The following is a 27,782-nucleotide window of genomic DNA, read 5'->3' as shown; positions in this document are numbered from 1 at the left end:
TTACCATCCTGAAAGAGATATAGATACAAGACCATGGGATTATCATCCCGAACAAGATATAGATTCTAAACAAAATCATAGCTGTGAATAAGTTTATATTAATACGTATTGTGAGTTGGGTAACCATGCTGATATGACAACAAGACCTCCTTGACGTTAGTCAGACGTCGGACGATATACAGAATTTGTCACCCCAGGCGTGCCCGCCTAACTGTAGCTAGCAGTTAAGGTGTGGGATTGTCAGTCCCGAATAGATCTATTCACAAATTCTTCGCTCTCCCTCCAGGAGACTTTGGTTACACTTCCGGAGAGGATTTACATGATCATCCATAAAGGGTAGTGACTATCTCACAAGCTAGTATTAAACTATTCACAGGATTCTCATACGATATCAAACATACAAAGATTTTAAGACATGATACAGTGAAAAATAGATACATACAATGAAACTATCTGGCAAAACATTCAAATGATACGGAGATAAACTGAATCAGACATAGTTTATCTAATAACTTAATACAGATATCAGTACATGATATAAGAAGAAACATAGAACCCCAAATTATTCCCATAATAATTTGATTAGTTTGATTATTTTCTTAACTAAAATCCATTTAGTTGAAATTGATAAATCATTCCTTATGCTCAACATAATACATAAGGAGTAAAAGAGTTTATAAGTTTGCCAGATATTATTTGAAATACATTAATGTTATAGTTCGAAAACAGTTATAGTTTTGCTTGTATCCCCCCCCCCCCTGAAAACATTGAAAATCACGGAAAAGGCGTAGGGGTATGAACTCACCGGACGAGAAGTATGACGATTTGGATGCTAAGAGTTGACCCGGGGCTTGTAAATACACGAGGTTCCTAATTATAATGTAAAGATACACATTTGTATGTAATTAGGACTTAGTTTATTTATATGTTAGGGACACTGGCTTCAAGTCGCGAAAACACTCCGATACAAGTGTTTTGAGGGACCCGGGTGGCATTTATGGACGTGAAATGACACTAGGGACTTGGGACTTGAGTTTACTACCCATGAGTAAACTAATATAAGATTTTTGGTCTAAAACACCCAATCCCCATGAGTTTACGGCCGTAAACTCATGGTGGGGGTGGTTTATGGTGCTAAATGACTTCAAACACTTAGGGGATAATTTCTAGACTTGGTTTAAGGACTTGGAATGATTTCAAAGCATCAAATAGACCCTCTTATGGAAGTTTACGTCCTAGCATGGCTTACTGCCCGTAAACTCCTATTTTCTCATGAAAATGGTGTTAAATGGTTCCAAAACAAATCATATGTGACTAATAGAATTATTCCAAGACCTAACATGAGTTTGCAAGGGACATTTGAGGGGTTTATGGAGTTTACGGCCCTTGAGACCCCCCTTATGGCTGTAAACTCTTCTATAGGGTGATAAAAAGTGTTTTAAGGCCTAAAACTTGCATGGAAGGGCTTCTAAAATTCATCTAAAGGCTTTAGGGGTGTTTAGTTAGCATTCTAACACCATGAATCAAGGAGTTTATGGCCCAAGAACAAGCCTTGGCCGTAAACTCTTAGAAATCCCTCAAATAATGTGTTTAAGGTCCTTAAACTATTTTTGGTTGGTCCTATGATTTATTCCAAGGCTTTTGGTGGTGTTGGATGGCTTTCTAACACCTTGGAATGGAATTTATGCCATGTTTTGAGGAGTTTACGGCCCAAGCACATGCCTTGGCCATAAACTCACATAAGTCCCCCAAAAATCATGTTTCAAGTGTCCAAATGCTAAAACCAATGTTCTATAAATCATATCTAAGCCATACTAGTGATTTGGAAGGGTTTAAGGTCAAGAAACCCCTTAAATATGAGTTTACGGCCCAAGCTTGTTCCTTGGCCGTAAACTCCTTCAAAGTCTTCAAAATTCATGTTTTAAATGTTCTAAGTCCATATCTTGAAGTCCCTTAGCCATATCTAAAGTCCAAATGAGTTTAGGAAAGAGTTTAAGGGCTTAAAACCCTTCAAATTGGTGTTTACGGCCTAGGCAGCCTCCTGGGTCGTAAACTCACATATGTTTTCCTATTTCATGATTAAATGTTGAATTTGGAAGCCAAATATGCTATAGATTAAGGCTAGGAAGGTACCTTAGGGATTTGAGGCCTTAAATTTGAGTTTTGGACCCTTAATCTTTGGATTTAGGAGAGAGGTTAGAGAGAGAGTAGAGAGAGAAGGAAAAAGCTTCAAATGAAAGGTTAAACACGTTTATATAGTTCCTAAAACTTGGACACGGTGGAATTCTACCCGATACCGGCCTTAAACGAAGCTTTAGGTCGCACCCGATTGAGTTTTCGTCACCCGACGAGGATATTTCTAAAACTTATGAAATAAATGTTTTGGGCTAAATTCATGACTTCCTAAATGATTTGGACCCTCAATGAATGATAATAAACATATAATTTTAGTTAACTAAACCCAAAAACGATATCGGGACTTTTCGATTTCCGACGAGTTATACGGGTAGAATGGGTTTTCGGCGATGAACAACTTCGGGTTGTTACATTATCCCCCCGTTAGAGGGAATTTCGTCCCGAAATTCAAAGAATAAGATACTGATCATGGATTGGAATGAGATACGAATGGATTTTTTGCCACGGATCTTCACTTTCTCAATCTACGATATCAATATGTTTTCTCATTGAAGTTCCAACCTTGAACGACTTCGGTTTCTTCAAGGAATCACTAGGGTTTCGTTGGGCAGACGCTTCTAAGGATTCGAGACGTGATGGTCTAGATAGATGTTACCAAATTCTAAGGGCATCCAAAAATTAAAGGTTACAGAATCGATCTCTACGAAGATCTCGAAAGGTCTGATGTGAGACTAAACTAGACGCTCAAAAGAAACTCCCAGGAATCCTTCGGGATAGACATGCTAACTTCCCGTTTCTCAATAATCATAGAAACGAGGGATGCGTGGTAATTCACATTGGGAAAACTTTTGAGTTCTAAGGCATAGAATGATACGAAAGTTTGATGCCGAAGATCACGAGAACAGGGTCGAGGAAAAATCTAGACGAGCGACCCTTTCGAAAGTAAAGATAACAACATGAATGAGACTCGGTCATTTCTTGTTAAACATAGCATCAAAGTATTTTTATGGAAAGTTTCCCCCTTTTTAAATCGAGTGGAACAGAATAGTTCTCCGAACTGAGGATTTAATCTATAGGTACGAAGTTAGTGTTCTCTATCTCACTAGTTAGTCGTCCCGACGGTACACGTTTTGATTACATACGAAGGATTGAGTTTAGAAATTGTTCGAATAGATAGATAACAGGGTTCCCTTTTTGCACCAAAAAATCGAAAAGAGTTGCAAGTATAATAATTATCAAAGAGAAGTATACCTGCGGCGGCAGAGGGATTAGTGGTTGTAGCTATCTTGGGGCAATTCCTTTTGAAGTGCCCAACTTCACCACAATTATAACAGGCCGGGCTGATTCCCGCTCTGGATGATTGGTTCGTTGGCTTAGCTGGTTTTCTGCATGTTCATGCAAGATGGCCCTTATTGCCACAGTTGTCGCAGATCCTTTCGCGACACGGACCAGGAATGCGGTGGTGGTAGTTGCACTTACTACACCAAGGAAGGGTACCAGTGTATCCACTGGTGGGAGTTTGGGGTGTGGAACCGACAACTGAAACAACAACAGGGGCAGTAGCAGCATGGACTGCTACCGTTTGTTGTTTCTTAGAAGACCCTTGAGTACTCTGGGCCTTCCGCTTGTTCCAGAATTTCTTTTTACTTCCGCCTCCACTAGTGACTGGCTCGGGGGTAGTAGCTTCTTCATCAGAGTTGTCTTCGTGATCGATCAAGATTTTCGCAAGGCACTTAGCACTGTCATATGTGTCTGGCTTCGCAGCCAAGACATTCCCTTTTGTTGGCTGGGTCAACCCCCAGATGAACCTCTCTATCTTTTTACTCTCCGGGGTAACCATTCCCGGACAAAGTAACGCCAGATCGTCGAATCTTGAGGTATAAGCAGCTATATCGGAACCCTTCATCTTAAGGTTCCAAAGTTCGTGTTCTAGCTTCTGGTGTTCGCCCCGAGGGCAATATTCTGCGAGAAGAAGCTCCTTCATAGCTTCCCAACCCATAGCATTGGCTACAGGTAAAGTTAAGGATTTGACTCGGCTATTCCACCAAGTCAGGGCTTTGTCTAGGAAGGTACAGGCGGCAAACTTGACTCTATCAGACTCCGAACAGCCACATATTTCAAAGATTGATTCGATTCTCTCGAACCATTGGGTTAAAGCAATGACACCCCCTGTGCCATCGAAGAATGTCGGTTTTGCGTTCATGAAGTCTTTATAGGAACTCCCTTTTTGGTGTCCCTGGCTATCATCTGGGTTTTGGGTTTCACCTCCCGAACCTCTAGAGTTCAGTTGAGGTAAGAGAGCTGATATAGTAGCGGAAATGGTTGCCTGAAGTGTTTCCAAATCGATTTAAATAGGAGGTGGTGGCGGAGAAGGATTGTTGTTGTTCGTTGAGTTGGGTCTCTTTCTTGGAGGCATCTTGATCTAAAAAGATCAGGAAAGAGAGGATCATAAGTCCTCTGAATTGAATCAAGAGACATGGGACAAGAGATATCTCATCAAGGCAAATATAGCATCATACTAAGCGATAAAGTAGAAAGGAGTTATCAAGATAGAACATTTTATCGCTAGAGAAATAATCAAGGAATAACGCGTATACGTGGATTTCGACAAAGGATCGGCTCGAGAAATACTCCCATAGTATTTCATGGTTTGCTGCAGCGACGATTTGTTGTTTGGGAATATTGGGTAAGTTTTAGGTATGCCGCATACCACAGTCACTCCCAAGCACATGTTGGCCGTGTCTCGAATGAATATAGTTGGCCAGGCTATATTGACCCTAGACACGACTACATAACTGCCCAGGTTTAACCACAGCGTACAACACCCATTTACTTATGTTTTGTTCTACTTATAGTTACGGATTTCGACGGCACGGCATACTTAAATACTTTTGAAAATACTTATATTTTGTAGGATACTTTTAGTTCAGAGCACTTAGGCCCCTTAATGTTTATAGTTTTATACCATGTAAGGTTTCGTATACTCTGTTCACTATAAACAAGGGCTCTGATACCAACCTGTCACACCCCGAAAACCAAAGGCGGAAACGTTCCCGGGGTTGACTCCACGTTGAGTATCAAATCCAGTGTACATAGTAATCACAGTAGACAACCATTACATTACATATATCTGAAAGTTTACATTTGGTTCAAAAGTAATTTGTACAAAAGTTATACATATATCATATGAACAAAACGAGACGAGTCTTCAGGGTACTCCATCTTCATCCAAAAGATATCACCGGGTACCTGTCTAACTTGGACCTGAGAATACAAGCAGTTTGAAAATCAGCATAAAGCTGGTGAGTTCATAAGCGGTTTTGTTTTGTGAAAATGTATCGGTTTCCTTTAGTTTTCTGAAAAAGGTTTGTTATCCAAGAAAATCCCATATTTTCTTATATAAAGTAGTTTAGTTATCTTTCATTACAAGTTATAAGTTAACCCAGGAAAATCCCATATTTTCCTAAATGTAAGATTGATTAATAACACAGAGTATAGTTTAATATACAAAACTATAATTTAGACGAACTGTAAATAGAAAGTAGTTTGAAAATCTTGGGACTAACATCCCTCTTATGGAAGTTTACGTCCTAGCATGGCTTCCTGCCCGTAAACTCCTATTTTCTCATGAAAATGGTGTTAAATGGTTCCAAAACAAATCATATGTGATTAATAGAATTATTCCAAGACCTAACATGAGTTTGCAAGGGACATTTGAGGGGTTTATGGAGTTTACGGCCCATGAGACCCCCCTCATGGCCGTAAACTCTTCTATAGGGTGATACAAAGTGTTTTAAGGCCTAAAACTTGCATGGAAGGGCTTCTAAAATTCATCTAAAGGCTTTATGGGTGTTTTGTTTGCATTCTAACACCATGAATCAAGGAGTTTACCGCCCAAGAACAAGCCTTGGCTGTAAACTCTTAGAAATCCCTCAAATAATGTATTTAAGGTCCTTAAACTATTTTTGGTTGGTCCTATGATTTATTCCAAGGCTTTTGGTGGTGTTGGATGGCTTTCTAACACCTTAGAATTGAATTTATGCCATGTTTTGAGGAGTTTACGGCCAAAGCACATGCCTTGGCCATAAACTCACATAAGTCCCCCAAAAATGAAGTTTCAAGTGTCCAAATGCTAAAACCAATGTTCTATAAATCATATCTAATCCATACTAGTGATTTGGAAGGGTTTAAGGTCAAGAAAACCCCTTAAATATGAGTTTACGGCCTAAGCTTGTGCCTTGGCCATAAACTCCTTCAAAGTCTTCAAAATTCATGTTTTAAATGTTCTAACTCCATATCTTGAAGTCCCTTAGCCATATCTAAAGTCCAAATGAGTTTAGGAAGGAGTATAAGGGCTTAAAACCCTTCAAATTGGTGTTTACGGCCTAGGCAGCCTCCTGGGTCATAAACTCACATATGTTGTCCTATTTCATGATTGAATGTCGAATTTGGAAGCCAAATATGCTATAGATTAAGGCTAGCAAGGTACCTTAGGGATTTGAGGCCTTAAAATTGAGTTTTGGACCCTTAATCTTTGGATTTAGGAGAGAGGTTAGAGAGAGAGTAGAGAGAGAAGGAAAAAGCTTCAAATGAAAGGTTAAACACGTTTATATAGTCCCTAAAACTTGGACACGGTGGAATTCTACCCGATACCGGCCTTAAACGAAGCTTTAGGTCGCACCCGATTGAGTTTCCGTCACCCGACGAGGATATTTCTAAAACTTATGAAATAAATGTTTTGGGCTAAATTCATGAGTTCCTAAATGATTTGGACCCTCAATGAATGATAATAAACATATAATTTTAGTTAACTAAACCCAAAAACGATATCGGGACTTTTCGATTTACGACGAGTTATACGGGTAGAATTGGTTTTCGGCGATGAACAACTTCGGGTTGTTACAGAACTGTTCCCCATTCCATGTTAGATAGGTTATAAATCTTGGAAAATTGTTATTTTGCATGTAATTAGACAAACATAGATCCAAGGTTTATTACGGTTGCATGCACACTTAGGAAGTGTTAGATTGCTCAAAACCCAACACCTTATCCCTAGAATATAGGCAGGTTCTCCTAGGTCCTTCATAGAGAAACACTTCCTAAGCCAGGACTTAACTTCCTGCAGAGTTGGGATGTCATTTCCTATGAGTATTATGTCATCCACATACAATACCAAAAAGCTAACTATACTCCCACTAGCCTTGACATAAACACAAGATTCATCTTCACTCCTAGAAAAGCCAAATTCCTTGATCTTTTCATCAAAACAAAGATTCCATCTGCGAGGTTCTTGTTTTAATCCATAAATGGATTTCTCAAGCTTACACACTATATTAGGGTACTCATTGCTGACAAAACCTTCTGGCTGACTCATCTAAACATCTTCAGTCAACTTTCCATTAAGGAAAGCAGTTTGGACATCCATTTGCCAAATTTCATAGTCATGAAATGCAGCTACGGCTAACATGACCCTAATAGACTTAATCTTGGCTACTTGAGGAAAGGTCTCATCATAATCCACTCCAGGAATTTGAGAGAAACCTTTTGTAACCAGTCGAGCCTTATAAGTGTGTACATTACCATCCATGTCGGTCTTCTTCTTGAAGATCCATTTGCACCCTACAGTCTTATGACCTGGTACATTCTCAACCAAGTTCCAAACTTGATTGTCATACATGGTTTGTATCTCGCTATCCATGGCCTCTTTCCATTTAGCAGACTCAGGGCATGGCATGGCTTCCACGCAACCGTTAGGTTCATTCAGACCAACTAGTGTCTCATCACTAATAAGTTTCTCACCTTCTGCAGTAATATGAAAACCATAGTAGTGCTCAGGTGCATTCCTAACCCTCGTGGAACGCCTCAGAGGTACAGACTCGTCAATTGGCTTAACATGAGTTTCCTCCTCAAGTTGAGTGTTAGGGTTTGAAGTTCCTTCACCACTTGACTTTTGAATTTCTTCGAGGTCAATTTGCCTCCCACTGCCTCCTTGGGTTATGAATTCTCTCTCACGAAAGACTCCTCTTCTTGCTACAAAGACCACATTATCACTAGGTCTGTAGAAGAGGTCACCAAAGGATCTTTGTGGGTATCCGATGAAAATACACCTCTCGCTTCCAGGTTCAAGGTTATCATGAGTCTCACGTCTCACGAAAGCCTCACAACCCCATATATTGATGTGTTCTAGTTTGGGTACTTTACCAGTCCACATCTCATGAGGTGTTTTGGCTACTTTATTTGTAGGGAGTAGATTAAGGATATGGGCGGCAGTCTCTAAGGCATACCCCCAAAATGAGATGGGTAGCGAAGCTCGACTCATCATGGAACGAACCATATCCAACAAGGTTCGATTACGCCTCTCAGCTACACCATTCAACTGCAGTGTCCTGGGAGGTGTCAATTGTGAGACAATCCCACATTCCCTAAGATAGTTGAGGAACTCTGAATTAAGATACTCACCACCTCAATCGGATCGAAGCATCTTAATGTTCCTGCCCAATTGATACTCGACTTCCTGTTTATATTCCTTAAACCTTTCGAAAGTCTCTGACTTATGCTTGATTAAGTAGACATATCCATATCTACTGTAATCATCAGTAAAAGTCAAATAATAACGATTAGCATCCCTTGTGGCATGTTTGAATGGTCCACACACATCCGTGTGTAGAAGATCCAACAAACCTTCACCCCTTTCACAAGAACCTGTGAAGGGTGACTTTGTCATTTTTCCAAGTAAGCATGATTCGTAACTATCATCTGACTTTAGGTCAAATGACTCCAAGACTCCATCCTTTTGGAGTTGGCCTATGAGTTTCTTGCTTATATGTCCAAGACGACAATGTCATAATGATGCTTCATCCAAGTTATTATTATTAATAGAATCAATACACAAAACATTATTTCCTAAGTTATCAACCACAAATACATTTTCATACACACAATCACAAGGTAATGCTTTAAAATAAAGAACATTATTAAAGAAAGCATCAATAGAACCAACTTCATTATTAAATGAAAAGGTAAAACCTTGTTTATACAATGCATAGAAGGAAAAAATATTTCTTGCCATTTCTGGCGAATAACAACATTTATTCAAATCTAAACTAAACCCACTACTTAGCGATAAAGTATAAACTCCAATCTTGGTGACAGGTGAAGCTTTCCTGTTTCCCATGATCAAGTTTATTCTTCCTTGCTCCACATTCTCACTTCTTCTTAGTCCCTGAAAATCAGAACAAATATGAATACCACAACTGGTATTAAGGAATTAAGAGTTAGAATTGGGTGAGTTATTAGAAATAATAGTGTAAATACCTGCATAGATGGGCTTAACTTTCCCATCCTTCACATCTTGTTGGTACTTTGGGCATTTCCGCTTCCAATGTGCCTTTTCATGACAATAGAAGCATTCAGCCTCTTTTGGGTCAGACGAAGGAGTGACCAAACCTTTCCTTGTTCCAGAAGAGGAGCCTTCAAGGGTCTTAGCCTTGGTACCCTTCGAGGGGCTCTTCCTCTTCTTACCCTTCCCTTTCCCGATTGCCAAGACAGGGGCGGAGTTGGTAGGAGTAGAAGTAACAATCGCCTTACCCTTAAGACCACTTTCCGCGGTCTTTAAGAGTCATTGAAGTTTGCTGAGAGTGACCTCTTCCATATTCATGTGGTATGTCATGCGGAATTGATCATAACATGAAGGTAAGGAGTGCAAAATGATATCTATTGCAAGCTCCTCGGGAAAGTTCACATTAAGCTTCAGCAAACGGTCCACAAATCTTTGCATTTTCTGCATGTGGCCCGTGATGGGTTCACCATCCTTCATGCGAGTTGTTACCATGGAGGAGATGAATTCATACCTCTCTTGATGAGCACTTTGATTGTATCTTTCCATCAAGTCTTGGTGCATCTCATAGGGGTAGAAATCTTCATAGGATTTTTGGAGATCCGCGGTCATGGTGGCCATATGATGCATGCCACTTTGGTGGCATCTCTTTCATGTGCCCTAAAATCAGCGATCTCTTGAGGAGTAGCAACTGTCTCATCAATCTCCTTAAGCTCCTTATCGAGGACATATTCGTTGTCCTCATAGCGAGTAATCATTCTGATATTTCTGATCCATTCATTAAAGTTTGATCCATCAAAAGTGACTTTCCCACACAAGTTCATAAAGGTAAAGGAGCCATTAGGATTAGAGCCAGAAGCAGAAGTGTTTGCAGACATCTGAAAAGAAGGAAAAATTTAGTTTAGAAATAGTGATAGTCCTTAATAAAACACCCAAATGTAGTATGAAGTCTAGGACCCAATCACAATATATTATACTTAGAAGAGGTATGCCGTAATCTAAGTAATAACATATTTGAAAGGTAGGTGAATGACGATTCATTAATTTCTACCGAAGACGAAATATTAAAAGTATTTAATTTCGTTCTTAGAAACTCGTAGATTCTTTTTGAGATTCAATGAAATTTTCAAAGGCATGTTTCAATCTCGAGTGTGCTCTTCAAGTTTTGTGACTGGGATGCCGAGGATCACAAAACGAGGTGTGAAGTAACCATGCAAATCACTTGATACCCTTAATGTTTACCCCTCAATCGATGTGCCGGTTAACCACACACGCTCCACCGATACAATGGTAAACATTAAGTCACCCTTTACCTACCTTGTTAAGTTCAAGTTAGAGTGCTGGTTAACCACACACGCTCCACTAACAACTTAGACAAAGTGTAAAGTGTAATTTCATGGATTAGCACCTTATTCACATTTTCCTAAAGTATCTAAGATTGGTAATTTAATAAAACATTTACTTACTTTATAATTATCATTATACTTCTAAGGAGAATTTATAAGTCCTTGTCCTACCCATTCGGCTAACGACCCTCCACCAGTCAAGCAAGCGGTGGGTGAAAGTGAACACCCATTAAGTTGCCATTTTCTAGGCAACAACCTTATACCCACCTTATAGACCAGCTTCGTGAATGAGGCGTACTAGCGGTAAGACGACTTTGATCTTATACATATATATATATATATATATATATATTAAGTTATAATATTATAAGTATAGGCGTTGAATTTTAACTTTTAAAATTCTAAGGATTGGAACTAAAGTTTTAATATGACTTTACTTGTTCCAAAACTTGAGGTCAAGTTTTGTAAACTTTCAAAACTTTTTATTTCTTGTAACTTATGAGTTAATTAGAGTATTAAAAATGAAGAGTCTTCATTTTTATAACCCATGTGTTCTTTTAATGGTTTTAAATCAAAGTGACTTTTGGTTTTCCATAACTTGAGGACAAGTTATGGACTCCATTAAAACACATAATGATCAAGAATTAATGTACCACATAGGATACAAAAATTCCTATGATCATCTAAACATCATAAGATCAAGAACATGAATATGAACACTTTCATAAATAAAAAATTACACTTAAAACTTGTAATTTTGATAATATGTTATTGTAAATGGATTAACATGAACATTACACCAACTAAAACAAGTTTTAAAACACCAAAACAGTTTAGGGTAATGTTCCTAGTCCATTTCCAGCAACAAAAATCGAAATTCTGAAAACTGCAGCCTTTACTCGTTGAGTGCATGAACTGACTCGATGAGTAGCTTGCATTTGGTCATGGACTCGTCGAGTCCCCCCATGGACTCAGCGAGTTAATACGGGCAGAAAGCAAAAAACTCGATTTTTGAAGCAGTTTGCACAAAAATCAAACAAGCAAGCCTAGGCTCTGATACCACTGGTGGGCTTTGAGCATTCTAACACTTCCTAAGTGTACATGCAACCCTAATAACCTTGGATCTATGTTTGTCTAATAACCATGCAAAGTTGTTTTTCCAAAGTTATGAACCTATTTAGCATACATGGGGAACAATTTTCTTTGTATAAAAGATAGAACTACATACCTTGTTGATTGAAGTGTTCCTTGAAACGTTGTGAGTCTAGCACCTCAAGTGTGATGCCTCAAATGCTTCACACAACACCAAATGCAAAGTATAAACTTGAGACAATACTCTAACACACTCAAAATCAGCCAATCCCTCTTGTTTCTCTAAGTGTAGCCGATTTGGGGGAGAGACATGGTCTTTATATAGTGTGTTGCATTAGGTAAAACCCTAATGTAACATGACTCTTCATTTCTCAATCCATGGGTTAACTCCATGGAGCATCTTATGGGTGGAACCCAACTTGATAATCCATGTAGCCTTTTAGCCCACTATATAAGATATGGAAGATTTACATAATTTACCCATATATTTAATTAGTTATCTTTTTTATCACTTAATTAATTCTAAAATAATTATTGATCAAAACTAATTAAATAATATTATTAATATATAAGAACTTATAATATATTAATAAACCATATGTGTTATTTCTCTCATTTAGTTTATCCAACTGCATGGTGCCATGCAACCCAAATGGACCATGCCGGGTCGGGTCAAGTACATACCAGAAATAGTTATGGACTTAGACACCTTATCCAACATAATTTACCTAAACCAAAGTACCTGAACATATTTTCTTTCCTATTAGTATATCAAGATTTGTTAATTAATTGTTCGTTTGAGATTTAATAACCATTTCTTTATTCTTTTCGTGTGTTTTGTAACCTATAATCAAATATTTTAAATTAAATAATTACACCGTTCCCTGTGATCGACACCCGACTTACCTAAGCTATACTCTAATCTGACTAGGTACACAACCTATAAGTACACAACCTATAGGTACACAACCTGTGATCGGGGTCGCCTCAAGGATACCTCTCGTGATCTCCAACGCGATGAAATCGCGTAGTCTCTCATCTACTGACTCGGAACCTGATCCTGATCCTGATCCTGACCCTAATCCCGATCCTCCTGCTCTGTGATACGTAATCAACACCATTCTGAAACAAAATACATAAATGTCAGGGTCATACATAATTTTGAGAGACCTTACCCAATCTACAAGTTCTCTGGTTCTATCTAGGCCCTCCTTGACTCGAGTACGGATCATCTGCTTTCAGTAGTACGAGCCCATACCACCTTCCACATCTATTCGTACTTTCCTCAAGGATTGCTTTGAGTTTATAAGTCCCTTCTACTACTATTGTACCCCTTGCTAATCTTTTCCTAGGCTTACCCTAGGGTAACTCTCCAACCCACTCTCCTCCATCAGCTACATGAGAAGTTCCTCCCACCTTTATCTAACTACCTTGCGTATACCATTACATATCACTAAGACTAGATAATTCTTTGAATGAGAGGTTGTTCCCTACAACAGTTGGACTCAAACAAGAGCTACAAAATAGGGTTAAACCTAACCTTCTGAAATTATTCAGTCCTCACAACATGTAACGTGATGTATTCATTTATTAGTTAGCTAAAGGTAGCTAGAACTCCTATTCACACGAAGAAAGCAACATTTAGGCATTGAGTAACCCAAACAAAACATATCCTATCTAGGTTAGTATGCAATTTAACAAGCATATACAAGAGGCATAGCAGGCAACTTCCTATATCCTTAGCCCTATTCTACCATGCAATTCTCATAGACATAAAGTAGGCATAAAAGGAAACCTTCCTAGATCCTTAACCCTAATCTAGCATGCGATTCTCATGATCATATCATAACGTAACATAACTTGTATGTGTATCTCGGGGAACACTTACTTGAGCTCTGCCGGTTGCATGCATCACACACCTAGTTCTTTTCAAAGTTCCTTTCTCTTTTCAAGTTCTTTTCAAAATCCCTTTTTACAAAATGATTTTCTTTGAAAATTCTCATACCAAGTCCTTAGTTTGAGTCCAGACACACCCTAGAGTGTGCCTGAATCCTTCAAACCAAGGCACTGATACCAACTTGTAATATCCCAAAAATCATGGCCAAAAATTTTGTTTTTCAATATGTTAGTCATAAAACAGTTTACTTAAAACATCACTGATATCATATCAATCCATAAAAAACAATCACAAGTTTAAAAAAAAACATATCATCAATAGTAATAATGTCAGAGTACAATCCCATGGATCTCTAAAATGTGGAAACATGTGTGTGCGATGTGCTGCTACCGTGCCGACTCCTTCCCCTTCGATGAAGAGGTACCTGAAACAAAAAATGAAAACCGTAAGCACAAAGCATAGTGAGTTCCCCCATCATACCACATACCATACAACAGACATATTGTTGGGCAATTTTGGGGTGCCCGGCCTACCCATGTCAAGCAGTTCTGGGCTGCTAACCTACCCTGCTAGGCGATTCTGGGGTACCCGACCTACCCATGTCATACAGTTCTAGGGTGCTGACCTACCCTCCGATTTATTCCAACCGGATCTACGGACTATCTCACCCCCAACTACTACCACACAAAACATAACGTAACATACTGTCAGAAATATCTGGGGTGCCCGACCTACCCTTCGGTCCTAACAACTGAACTTGCGGACTATTTCCCTCCTACTACCACTATCACATATAAAATATTGTGCTAGCACATAAGCATATCAGGTAGTAGCTAGCAAACCAGATGATTATCACAAACACAATCATCTCAACTATAATCAAGTACTAGTGGGCCGACATTGATGCCTTCGACCCACTTCTACTGGTAGGTAATTCACCTCATAAAGCGAAGTGTCTGAACTATCCTTTCTATCGGGATCAACTCCTCTCAAACCCTACATAAAATCATCTACCTTAGTTACCATTTCATGGTCAACTTAGGTCACGGTCAAAGTCAAAGTCAACATCATGATCAAAGCCACTTTTGGTCAAGTCGACGAGTTCCATGACACAAAGTCAGGACCCTTTGCAATAGATTATGTGAGTTCATCCTTTGACTCGCCGAGCCCTTCCACATGCTAGTTAGGACGTTTAATCCTTGACTCTTCGAGTTCCTCATGAACTCGTCGAGTTCATCTTTATGCAAGGTGATGCTCTTAGTACTGGACTCGCCGAGTTCATTCTTGACTCGTCGGGTCCATCTTCATATTCTTGGGACATAGCCTTGAACTAGCCGAGTTAGTTCATACACTCGCCAAGTCCTATGATTTCCAAGTCCTCAATGAGTCCAACTGACTGCATGTTCTTCTAACACAACTCATGGTCCATCATCAGAAGGGTTTTGGTGGGAATCTCGACCCGACTTGCCGAGTCATATGAGTGACTTGCCGATTCCGTCTATGTCCAAAACTATATACTCAATTTTAGTGGGTTTTGATGCGTTCAAAATATAGATTTGACCTCCTAGGGTCCATAATACATGTAAAGTTCCAAACTTGACGTCCATGCATGGGTTTTTTGGCCCAAAAGGCCCAAAATGGACTCTACACGATGCATGGGGTGCTTATGGCCATAAAGTTGGCACCTTTATGCCATAAGAACCCTCTATGGTTCTAGATTTGAAGTCATGCTCCTTATAACGAAAAAATCCTGAGTATGACTTTATAAGGGCTTAGAAATGGTGAAAATGAACCCTAACTATATATCTAAGAGATAGATGGTCAAGGTTGGAGCTTTTTTCCTCCAATAAGATGCAAATGGGACACAACCTCTGGATCTACTAGCTTCCACTTGAACTCCCAAGCTCCTTCTTCCTTCTCAAGCTTTACAACCACCACAAACACACAAAAATGGCTCAAGAATACTCAAACAAGGTTAGGGTTTTGATTTAGGGCCTTTCTGGACTAAGAGGGACGATGGAGGCTAGGTCGGGGAAAGATAAGGTGTTTAAATAGTGTGCAAACCCTAAATATTAGGGTTTCCTCCAGACAGGCCTACTCGTCGAGTTAGGGCATCTGACTTGGCGAGTAGATTTTCCGCGTCAAATTTTAACCTCTACTCGATGACTTGGGACCTCCAACTGACCGAGTCCTAGAACAAAAGTTCAAGATTTTTTAATTAAATTATGTACCGGGAACCGGGTGTTACGGCCACCCTATTAGTGGATCGAACCTGAGAGACCAAGGATCCATGTCATAGAAAACAAATAATAAGAGAAAAAACATTTACCTTCCATTGCAATGGGTTTGTGCAATTAGCTGATTATTGGAATTTATAGAACCCTAACTACACTTGTCTAATACATAGGCCCTTATATTATATCCATTTTCATTACCGTCAAGGTATATCCTTGCTGGTGTGTGTTCATTCGGGAATGTCTATTTTTCTCCATTTGTTATTAAGAGATATAAAGTTCATTTAACCATATGAGGATCTTGTGATAATATATTGTAGACGTGGGTCATAACAATCAAGGGAGTTCAGTTCGTCAGAACAAGCACTAGATGGGATAATAAAGTCTGCACAAGCAAATTCATTGGCATTTTCATAGTTTACTTTTGCTAAAAAGGTCAAAAATGTCTTTTCACATTCCTTGGATGGATCTAAAGTAGGAGAGGTGTTTTTAACATATATATCATTCTTCACTAATTCTACTATTTACTTCTCTCATATACATATAGTTGTTGTTGAAGTTATGAACATGTTTCTACGCTTCAAAGTACAACTACTAACACATCTATTAATTCACAATGGTGTTCTCTTGCAAAAGACGGGAAGAAGTTCTTTATGAAATTAGCAAGAGGGGCTTTGGATGAAAAATATTGGAGTTGGATGTCTTCACCAAAATCTAGGTTCAAAACCCTTTTGCACCCAAATATTCTTATACTATTTCTATTGAACACAATATATATGTTTATTTTTAAATTTTTTTAGTGATTTATATGAAATAAGATTACTTTCTAATTCTGTGGTTGTGTGTGCAACATGTCTGTTGTTTGTTATATCTCCACATGTTTCTATATCCGTTGTTTTGGAACATGGATAATATGCGTGCCAGTTGTTTGTTATTTTTCCATATATTATTATGTTGTTTTTTCTTCACCGGTTTAAAGAGAACCCATTGCAAAGACCATATAGTCATGTGTCCTTGCTAGCCTGCAACTTCATATCACATTCTCGTCAATTGGTTGGTATACATAATTTAGCCTTTAAAGAACAAAGACAGAAAATTCGAAAGTTATTATGCTACATAACACATAAACCACATCTCTTTATAACTTATATTTCAATTTTATACAAAAGTGACATATGTTCAAGGAAATTGCTATAATATCCTTTTAACAGTCATAACATAATTTTTTGATGTCACTAGATAGAAAATACGAATTGTGAAACCATAGAATGTTGCTCATCTTGCATAGAAACTAACTCACATTGGAATCACAAACTTACAAAATGGCTCACTCGATAGGTTAACACAAAACAAACACATTTTATTCGTTAAATCTAATGGAATGTACCATTCCTTTCCTTCAAGAATCGCTAATCCGATTTCGAATTCATGTTATGAAAAACTACCAAAGAAAAAAATAATTATACCTCATGATTGAAAACATGATCAACCTTTCTTGAAGTGTTTTGTTTGGTATAATAGTAACATGCTTCCATTCAATTAATTGGGTCTACTTTTTGCCTTTTGGTTTTCAAGCATTAGTTTTTCTTTTATTTTTTATCCTTGTAATGATTGGATCTTATCTACTTCGTTATCTCTAATTAAAAAAAATAGTACCATATGTATGTATATCCATAAAGATATTAAATACCTGATTTGTAACGTCCAAAATATACGATCCAAAAAATTAGTTTTAAATTATTAATAAAACCATAATTATCAAATCATCACATAAAAATCATAAGTCATTGTTTCTCAAAACATTATAAACATCTGTCAAACATATTAGAGTCAAAACATCCCAGGCTAAAATCATGGTGTGTACACTGCAATCATTCCGAGCTCTTCCCTTTACTAACGAAAGTACCTGAAACCAAAAATAAAAATTGTAATCATGAAGCTTAGTGAGTCTCCCCAAACTAACACATAATATACACATAATCATGCTACTATGAGACAGGCCCCGCTTACACTCGACTAACTTGGAGGTATGAGCCCCGCCCACACTCTGCTGGCTAGGAGATACAAGCCCCTCCCACACTCAACTAACTATGAGATGCAAACCCCGCCCACGCCCACACTCGGCTAACTACGAGATATGAGCCCTGCCCACACTCAACAAAATAGGAGATATGGTCCCCGCCCACACTTCGCTGACTATGAGATATGGACCCCACCCCACACTCAGCTGACTATGAGATATAAGCCCCGCCCACACTCAGCTAAGTAAAAGATACGGGACCCTCCCACACTCCGCTAACTACAAGATACGAGCCCCGCCCACACTCGACTTACTATGAGATACGGGCCCCGCCCACAGTCAGCTACTAAACATACATACAAGTATCACATAGACAACAAGTATATCCAACTCTATCAATCAGTCCTAAATACATACTCAAATAATGCTATGAGATACGGGCCCCGCCCATAATCAGCTAATGATGAGATACGGGCCTCGCCCATACTCACATTCCTAAAAGCACATATAGGTATCATATAGACAACAAGTATAGCAATCCAACAATCTGACTGATATCTATACTAAGTTAATAATGAGATAAAGGCCCCGCCCACACTCCGGGTTTATATCAAGAACATACAAACTACACAGGCCGGCATTGGTACCTTCGACCCGTTCAAACCAGGAGGAAACTCATGTCACATTGAAGACAACCCCTGGCTGCTAGCTATTAGCTGACTCATTCGTGAACTGTCATTATCAAAATAAACCCAATTAACAATCAGTTTACAATGCATAACCATAAGTCCATACTTGAGGTAAAAAGAACATTTTACACCTAACATAGCTTGTTCAAAGACCAAGGCCCAAACTCATACTCTGAAGGCCCAAAAGTCAAATAATCAGCCAAGGCCAAATTATGGCCAAATTTCCATATTGACCCCTTACATGGGCCTTACCCTAAGGCCCATCTAAATATAATAGTCCGTATACTTTTTCTTAGATTGCCCAACATGAATCCAAACACCTAAGTCCAAAAGAAAGGCCCCACTTGAAGCCCAATCGTAATTAGGGTTTTCACATAAAATGACGATTAGGGTTAAGTGTTCTTACTCTCAACCCATTAAGGACTTAATCCATTAAGCCAATCACTCCACTAGGCCATTCATACAATGTAGTCAGTCATAATTCAAAATTCCTGTCTAACAGTCCAAACGCGGGTCCCGACGAATTCCAAACTATAATTTCCAAAATTAGGGTTTTCTAAACCCTAATTAGGGTTACCAACCCAATCACAAGACAACTAAGTCCAAGATTAAGCTATTGGGCCGATTAGGGTTTCACTATATCGAGCACCACCCACTGCCACCTTGGGTGGTGGTGGTCGGCGGCGGCAGCTCATGGCAGCAACCACCACCTCACGGTGGTGGTGGTGGGTGTTTCGGTCAAAAATTACATATACCACTTCACACCCATAAAGTACACTCTCACATACACATAAACACACACACACACAAACACCCCTCATGGTGGCTGGTGGCGGTAGAAACCGGTGGCAGCCACCACGTCATGGTAGTGGTGGTGGGTATCTGGCCAAATACCACACATGCCTAAAATTCGACTCATAACAACAACACATGGCCATAAACACCACGATACAAAGCTCCCAACCATCGAATAGGAGGATTTTGTAATCAGAACAAGCAGAAACGGCAGTTCAAGGCCCACGGTTGACGACAGCCGTTATACTCGACGTCAAACCTTTGAATGAAAGAAGAAAAAGGATATATGGGTAGCGATTACCCTTAGCGAGAGCTCCCTTTTCGTTCACAAACCGCGCAAAGACGTACACAACTCCAATAATTGGTCTCAGTGGTTCATCCGGCTGCCCACGACCTCTCCGATAGTAGGGGTTGCGTTTCGATGGCAAAGTAGCTACTTGGCGGCCTTCTCTGTTCGAAAAATGAATGAAGAAGAGAGGTGGCGGCTGAAAGGGCTCACATGGTGCTGGCGGTTGTATTGAACGCTAGGATTAGGGTTGTATCACCATAACAAGAAGGAAAAGAGATCAAGGGTTAATCCTATGTCTCATTTCAAACTTTTTTCCATTTTTCCAAAGTCAACCCATCCTCTCAAGATCTTTTTCAAATTGAATTCAAAACTTACCAAACAACTCATGCCCTCAAAAACCTATACAAAATGAACCCGGAATTTACCCTTTAGCCCTTGTTTCCCAAAATCTATACAACACAAGTCCAAATGATACCATTTAAACCATAAATTCCCGAATTTTTTGTATTTTACTCCCAAGGCTGACACTAATAAACTTTTATTGATTTGGGGCTTCATTAAAATAATATGAAATATACTTCTCATTATGGGGTTCGTTTATTTATTTACTTTATTTAATATTATTTAGTTAAATTCCCAACTAGTATGTTATAATTATCCCCCACTGAAATTAAATTTCGTCCTCGAAATCATTCTTTACCAACCCCAGCAACCCAACAACCTGAGCAGCAAGGCTACAACCTCAAGCATACTACAGCCTTGCCAAAGCAATCAAAAGCGACCCTCGGAAGGCTCTCTATCTTACAGATGAATGAATTCCTTGCAGCATAATCAGATTTACCCAATCTGAAATCTGAAGTCTCGAGATGGTCTGATTCCCTGATAGATTTCCATACCGAATTATTGTCAAATCCAACCCACTTGTCTCCCAACTAGATATTCTACTTTTGATAACTCGAGGTTCCCACTAGAAAACAAAATCATAGACCAAATGTCCCTACAGGACACTTATACTTGACAGAAGGCTCAGATAATCCTTCGAGTAGGAAACTCGTCCATGCAATGGTGAGACTCAGACAAGAGTTACGTAATAAGACCAAATCATCTACTCTGAGATTATTCAAACTCATCTGCAGGTGACCTGAGATCTCCTCTGGGTAACAAGCGACTCCATACTCAAGTTCCAAAGCAATAGTACCGCCTTGACTTATCTTGATGTCCTTTACCAATAGAACCATTCATGTCACAACACTAGAGCTTGATCTATCATCAGAACTGAATCCATTCATTACCCTTGAAACCTTCTATCGATGCCCTCGACATATAGATACCCCGATCCTCAACCCATGGAAATGAAGAGCATGTAGAAAACACTCGCATTACCCAAATTGAGATCTTAAAAAAATCCAACCCAATACTCAACTCGTAATCCGAGGTGCATAGATTTGCACTTGCATTTTACCCAACATCTTCTGATAATGACAACCCTTGCTAGATCGAGATACAATGGTTCCTAAACACATGCTGAAACTACCAGTCTCGCACCTTGTCCAACCACCAGGTTACCAAGAGTCCAAATAACAAAGATATCCAGCCTATATATCCGTTTGTGTCACACACACTGACCACTCACTGAATCCTGAAATCCAAAATCCAATACCTTTACCCAATGGTCTCTACCAGTTCCCACCTGCGTTACTATAAACAAACGAGCCTTGCCTATGGGTCCCATGTAAAATATACGACGGATCGGCCTTACCTATGGGTCCCACCCATCTAGGGTTACATAAGTCCAGTTCCACGTCGGACCCCAATGGTCCTCAACCCATAACGGAGAAATACTCCCTGACAATCCTGACTAGCATGCGCAGGGTACCAACTGATTCCTGCTTTTCGCTCATATCGGCTACCATTGATAGTTTACCTCGAAAGGATGAATTCTATGATCCTTGCAGTCACACAACACTTCTAACCAATCATGATTACCACCTCGGGTTTCATCACTACCCAACCATCTCAATCCCAATGTCCTAAATTAAATCTGCATTAGTCAAGAACAGGCATCGAGGCTCTACATAAATCTCGGTCGGGGTCAATCCACAACCTGCTAAGCATAACAAGAAAATGCCGACCAACTGTTAGGAGTTTCGCTGAACTCCCACATAGAAAACCTCGAACTAAACGGTTACTTGTGTCGTCTCTATAACAGACCAGGATTCGAAACTTGTCCAAGTTCCAAACTCGATCCAATTCCCAGAAATTCTGATCGATTCTCCCCCACTTGGATTCAGCAAAGCTATTTCATCCTATCAGTCTGATCGATTCTCCCCAATTCCCATATAATAGGAACTGCCTATAACCCGTGATTACCAATCTTACATCCCATGACTAGCCAAATCTCAACGATTGCCCAACTACAAGAATCCGGGAGAATGCTCTTGAGACCTTAAGCAATTTCGTGATCCAAATCACCTCTCATGGCACCATACCATTTCCTTAAGTTCTTATGTTTGCGACTAATAACCGTAACCCTTGCCATGCATTGATGAAACTCTATTCTTATTTCTATCCTCAAGGAATCACTTAACTCTAACCGACTTTGGTCCATGAGAAAATACAATCCTCTTGACACATCCAATGATCAAACAACTCACACAACTGAGACCATCAACTTCCAGCTACCATTCCTTCCTCAACAACGGTAGTGCCTTGAACTCTAAGCTTCTTCCATAGGCAACTGCCGATCATACAAAATAGTTGATATAACCACTAAACCCTAACTCAACTGGCGAACTAACTGATGGGTTTTGAGCAGAACATCATTCCTATGGTGTACATGCAACCCTAATGCTTTGGATCTAGATTTTCCTCAAGTTATACATGCAAACAATCTTCCAAAGCATAAATGTGAAGACCCAAAATACGACCCAATAAAATTTTGTTTAAATATTACTAAAAACCACAACATCAAATGTCATTTATATTTAACCATGGAACGAGTAACTCAAAAGTCATAATACTAGTATCCAAAAAAAACTGTATCAATCATATCAAATTATCAGAGCAAATTCCCAAGATAAACTAAAGCTATGGTGTGTGCCATGCCATCATCTCGAGCTCTTTTCCTTACTAGCAGAAGTACCTGAAACCAAAACTGAAACTGTAAACACAAAGTTTAGTGAGCTCCCCCAAACTACCACATACCATAAAACAACATATAAAACACATACTAGGCCTTTCCTACTGCATCCGACCGAAGTCCGGAAACTGCATCGGACCAAAGTCTGGAAATTGATCAGGGCCTTGCCCTCTGCATCGGACCGGAGTCCTGAAACTACATCGGAACGAAGTCCGGAACTGACTGGGACCTTGTCCCCTGCATCGGACTGAAGTCCATAACTAACTGCATCGGACCAAAGTCCAGAACTGGTTGAACATATCATAGCATAACATATCAACTAGCATGAACACAAATACTCCATACTGCATTAGACCGAAGTCCGGAACACATAACACATAGACATGCTTGAATCACAAAGACATCAAGCACCCTGAACTACTGTATCGGACCGATGTCCGGAACTAACTATAACTAAAAGGGTCGGCATTGTGGCCGTAGACCCGTTCCTACTGGAAGGAAACTCACATCGTAACACTGGCTGCGGAGATGCTAACTCTAACGCTGGCTGACTGCTGCTCCGGAATTGCCCGGCCTCAAATTCCAAAAACACTAGGATCAATTACTTGTAAATGCCCTTAAGGTAAAATGACTATTTTACCCCCGATCAATGTCAACTCCCTAGTCAAATTCAACTCTCTGGTTGACTGGACTCGCCGAGTCAAGGTGCATACTCGCCGAGTCCCTCTTTTACTAGTTTTGATTTTAACTCACCGAGTCCCTTTCCCACTCACTGATTCACCCTAAACTCAAAACTCGAAGAAAAACGGGGACTCACGACTCGACTCGTCGAGTCTGAAGAACAACTCGCCGAGGCCTATCACACAGATTCCATAAAGTCGAATTCTAATCCATTCCAGATCATCTAACTCGCAAATATGAGCCCTTGGGACCATCTGAACACGTGAAGTTGCTAACTTTACGTGTAACTACGAATGGATGCAGCTATTTCACTCAAGCACTACTTTTCTCGGGAAAAAGTCATCCGACTCACTGAGTTGGAGAACAACCCATCGAGTCTTAGGTAATCTTCATCGGACTCACCGAGTTGTTCGTCTAACTCGTCGAGTTTAATGGACGTCTTCATATGACTCACCGAGTCGGCTTTGCGACTCGCCGAGTCCCTTCAGTAATTTAATCATGTAGATGATTTTTAAGTGATGGCAAGGCCCCAAATTGCAGATCCAACTTCCTTAGGCATGCTTATCACGTAAAGTTGCAAACTTTACATGCATGCAAGGCCCCATTAACACAAAAAGCCCAAACTATGCTTGAAATGGGGTTTCACACTTAGGGAGGGGCTCAAACCTGCAAAGGCTAAGAACTTTATGGTCCTACAATCTATAGAGAGTTCAGATCTGAAGTTACAACTTCAGATCTTGGCTCATACTCTAGAAAATTACTTTATAACCCAACCAAGAACCCTAATCTCCAACCAAGGAGGTCTAGAACGAAATAGAAAGGAGGATAACAACTTGATACCTTGCCAATAGATGACAATTGGAGTAGATCCGGATTTCCCCAAAGCTCTTTGCTTCAAACCACTTGCTTCCCAAGCTCTTTCCACCAAAACCCTCTTCCAATGCTTCAAACACACAATGGGCATACACATGCAAATTAGGGTTTGCTAAGAGACTACAAAGAGGCTGAAAGAGGTTTGTGTTCTCTTAAATAGGGCGCACAACCCCGGGATTTAGGGTTTCAGCTGCCAGCTCCTACTCGTCGAGTCCTAATATGGACTCGTCGAGTAGGTCACTTAACCTACAATCCATCCCGCTGCTACTCGACGAGTACGTCAACCAACTCGTCGAGTATGGCTTAACCCAATAGCCTATATTTAAACAATACCTGAGAATCGGGGCGTTACAGCTCTCCCCCACTTATCTTAGACTTCGTCCTCGAAGTCTGCTGCTGTGGCTGCTGAATCTGAAAATAAAGCCTGATAATGCTCCCTCATCTCCCCTTCGGACTCCCACATACACTCTGAACCCCTTCGGTGCTGCCAATGCACCTTCACCAACTGAACCACCTTGTTCCTCAAGGTCTTTGTCTTTCGACCTAAAATCGTAACTGGTTTCTCGATGTAATTCAGGCTGCTATCAACTTGAATGTCCTCCAAGGGTACAACTACTGCCTCATCCACCAAACACTTTCTCAAATGAGGAAGATGGAAAGTGTTGTGGATTTGGCTAAGCTCTGCCGGAAGATCCAACCGATAAGCCACCCGACCCACCTGGGCTAAAACCCTTAAAGGACCAATAAACCTAGGGCCCAGCCTTACCATCTTCTGAAACCTGATAACGCCCTTACAGGGTGATACCTTCAGGAGGACCATAACGCCCACCTGAAACTCTAGGTCCGAACACCTCCTGTCGGCGTAACCTCGCCCCAACAAATCGGGGTCATGCACTTCCCGTATAACATCTCAAAAGGAGGACGGTCAATGCTAGAGTGGTAACTGTTGTTATACGAAAATTCCGCTAGTAAAAGATACGTATCCCAACTACCACCAAAGTCTAGAACACATGCCTGGAGCATGTACTCGAGAGTCCGAATCGTCCTCTCGCTCTGCCCGTCCGTATGAGGGTGGAAAGCGGTGCTAAAATGAAGACGAGTCCCCATCTCGTTATGAAACTGTTTCCAAAATCTGGAAGTAAAACGGACGTCTCAGTCTGACACTACTGAAACAGGCACTCCGTGTCGTGCCACTACTCACGCACATAGATGTCGGCTAGCTTTTCAGCCGATATGCTCTCCTGGATCGGTATTAAGTGTGTGCTCTATTGGATTAGTGTCTAAGTCCATAACTATTTTGGTATGTACTTGACCCGATGGTGCATGGTCCTTTTGGGTTGCCTTCACCAAAACAACTTGATTGGAGAAATAAATAAAGAGAGAGGTTATTATGATTTATTAAGATGTTATACGAATAATATATTAAAGGAGAAATCATATTTGTTTAATTAATATTGGTCAATAATTAATTAAGAATTAATTTTGTGATCAAGTGTAATTAATTAAACTAGAGGGGCTGAATTGTAATTATGTGATAGTTACAAAATAGGGCAATGGTTATCCTTGTTAAAGGATGGACGAATTCAAGGATAAGGATATCTTTAAAATCGTCCAAGGTCCAAAAGATAGGGATTTTCAAGGCTTATCTTATGGTTGCTTGATGGGCAAGTAACTAGATAAGGATAAGGACTGAAACCCTAATCCTAACCCTATATAAAGACCCCAAGGCTCATGAATTCGTCTAAGCCTTCCCAAGAGGTCCTAGAAACGAATTCAATACCTCCCCTCTCTCCTTATACCATCTGCACTTGCTTATGGTGTTTGTAAGCCATTAGAGGAGTGACGCTTGTGACTCTAAGCCTTCCAAAGTCAATTCAAGGAGGAATTGGGATTGTTATTGCTACATAACAATCAAGGTAATATCATAAACCTAATTATATGTTAATATTGATTTCCATATGCTAGAATTAGGGTTTATAGTCTTGGATTCAAAGCATGTACAATAGAGAAACCTAGATCCAAGCATTAGGGTTTGTATGAGCACATAGGATGTCGTATGACCAAAACTCATCATGCTCTTCGTCAGTCGATCCACTATGACCCAAATCAAATCCAATCCATGCGTGGTCCTAGGAAGCTTAGTGATAAATTCCATGGTAATGTCCTCCCGTTTCCATACGGGAATGTCTAATGGCTGCATCTTGTCGTGGGGTCTCTGGTGCTCTGCCTTAACCTTCCTACAGGTCAGACATCTCTCCACATACTAGCTGACATCCTGCTTCATGCAGGGACACCAATAGTCGGGTCAAAAATCTCTGTACATCTTCGTTGTCCATGGATGGATGGAAAATCAAGACTTATGGGCCTCGTCCATCAACAACTGTCGTACTCCGCCCCAGTACGGTACCTAAACTCTCCCATGAAGGGTCAACAATCCCCGACTATCATAATCAAAAGAAGCTACTCGGCCCAAGATCCTCTCACACTTCTACCTCTCCTCCTTGAGGCCCTCGACCTATGCCTCACTGATTTGCTCCGACAATAGAATAATCACTGTCATCCTCAAACATATATCCCTGATCGGGGCCACTGCCGTCTTGCGGCTTAGGGCGTCGGCCACTACGTTGGCCTTCCCCGGGTGATAAAGGATCTGACAATCGTAATCCTTCACCACATCTAACCACCGACACTGCTTCATGTTAAGATTCGGCAGGTCCATAAGGTACCTCAGACTCTTGTGATCCATGTAAATGGTACAACGGGCCCCATAGTGGTAGTGTCTCCAAATCTTAAGGGCGAACACCACTTCCCCCAACTCTAAGTCGTGCGTCGGATAGTTAGCCTCGTTAGGCTTCAACTGTCTAGAGGGGTAAGCTATCACATGTCCCTGCTGCATCAACACTGCTCCCAAGCCTGTGATCGTGGCATCATAATAGACTACAAAATCATCCACTCCCTATGGCAGGGTAAGAATCGGTGCCTCAGACAATCGGTGTTTGAGGGTCTCAAACGCCGCCTACTGCTTAGGCCCCCAACGAAACACCACCGAATTCTTAGTCAGTCGGGTGAGTGGTACTGCTATCTTGGAGAAATCCTGAATGAATCTCCTATATTACCCTGCCAAACCTAGGAAGCTCCGAATCTCTGATGGAGACCTCATGACCTCCCACTGCATCATGGCCTTGATCTTCACTGGATCCACTAGAATACCCTTCTGGTTGATGAGGTGACCGAGGAACTACACCTCGCACAACC

The sequence above is a fragment of the Lactuca serriola genome, chromosome 1, assembly GCF_051521515.1.
Source record: "Lactuca serriola cultivar US96UC23 chromosome 1, Lser_US96UC23_V15, whole genome shotgun sequence".
NCBI classification, from domain to species: Eukaryota; Viridiplantae; Streptophyta; class Magnoliopsida; order Asterales; family Asteraceae; genus Lactuca; species Lactuca serriola.
The sequence above is the reverse complement of the archived record's forward strand: the minus strand, read 5'-3'. Positions refer to the sequence as shown.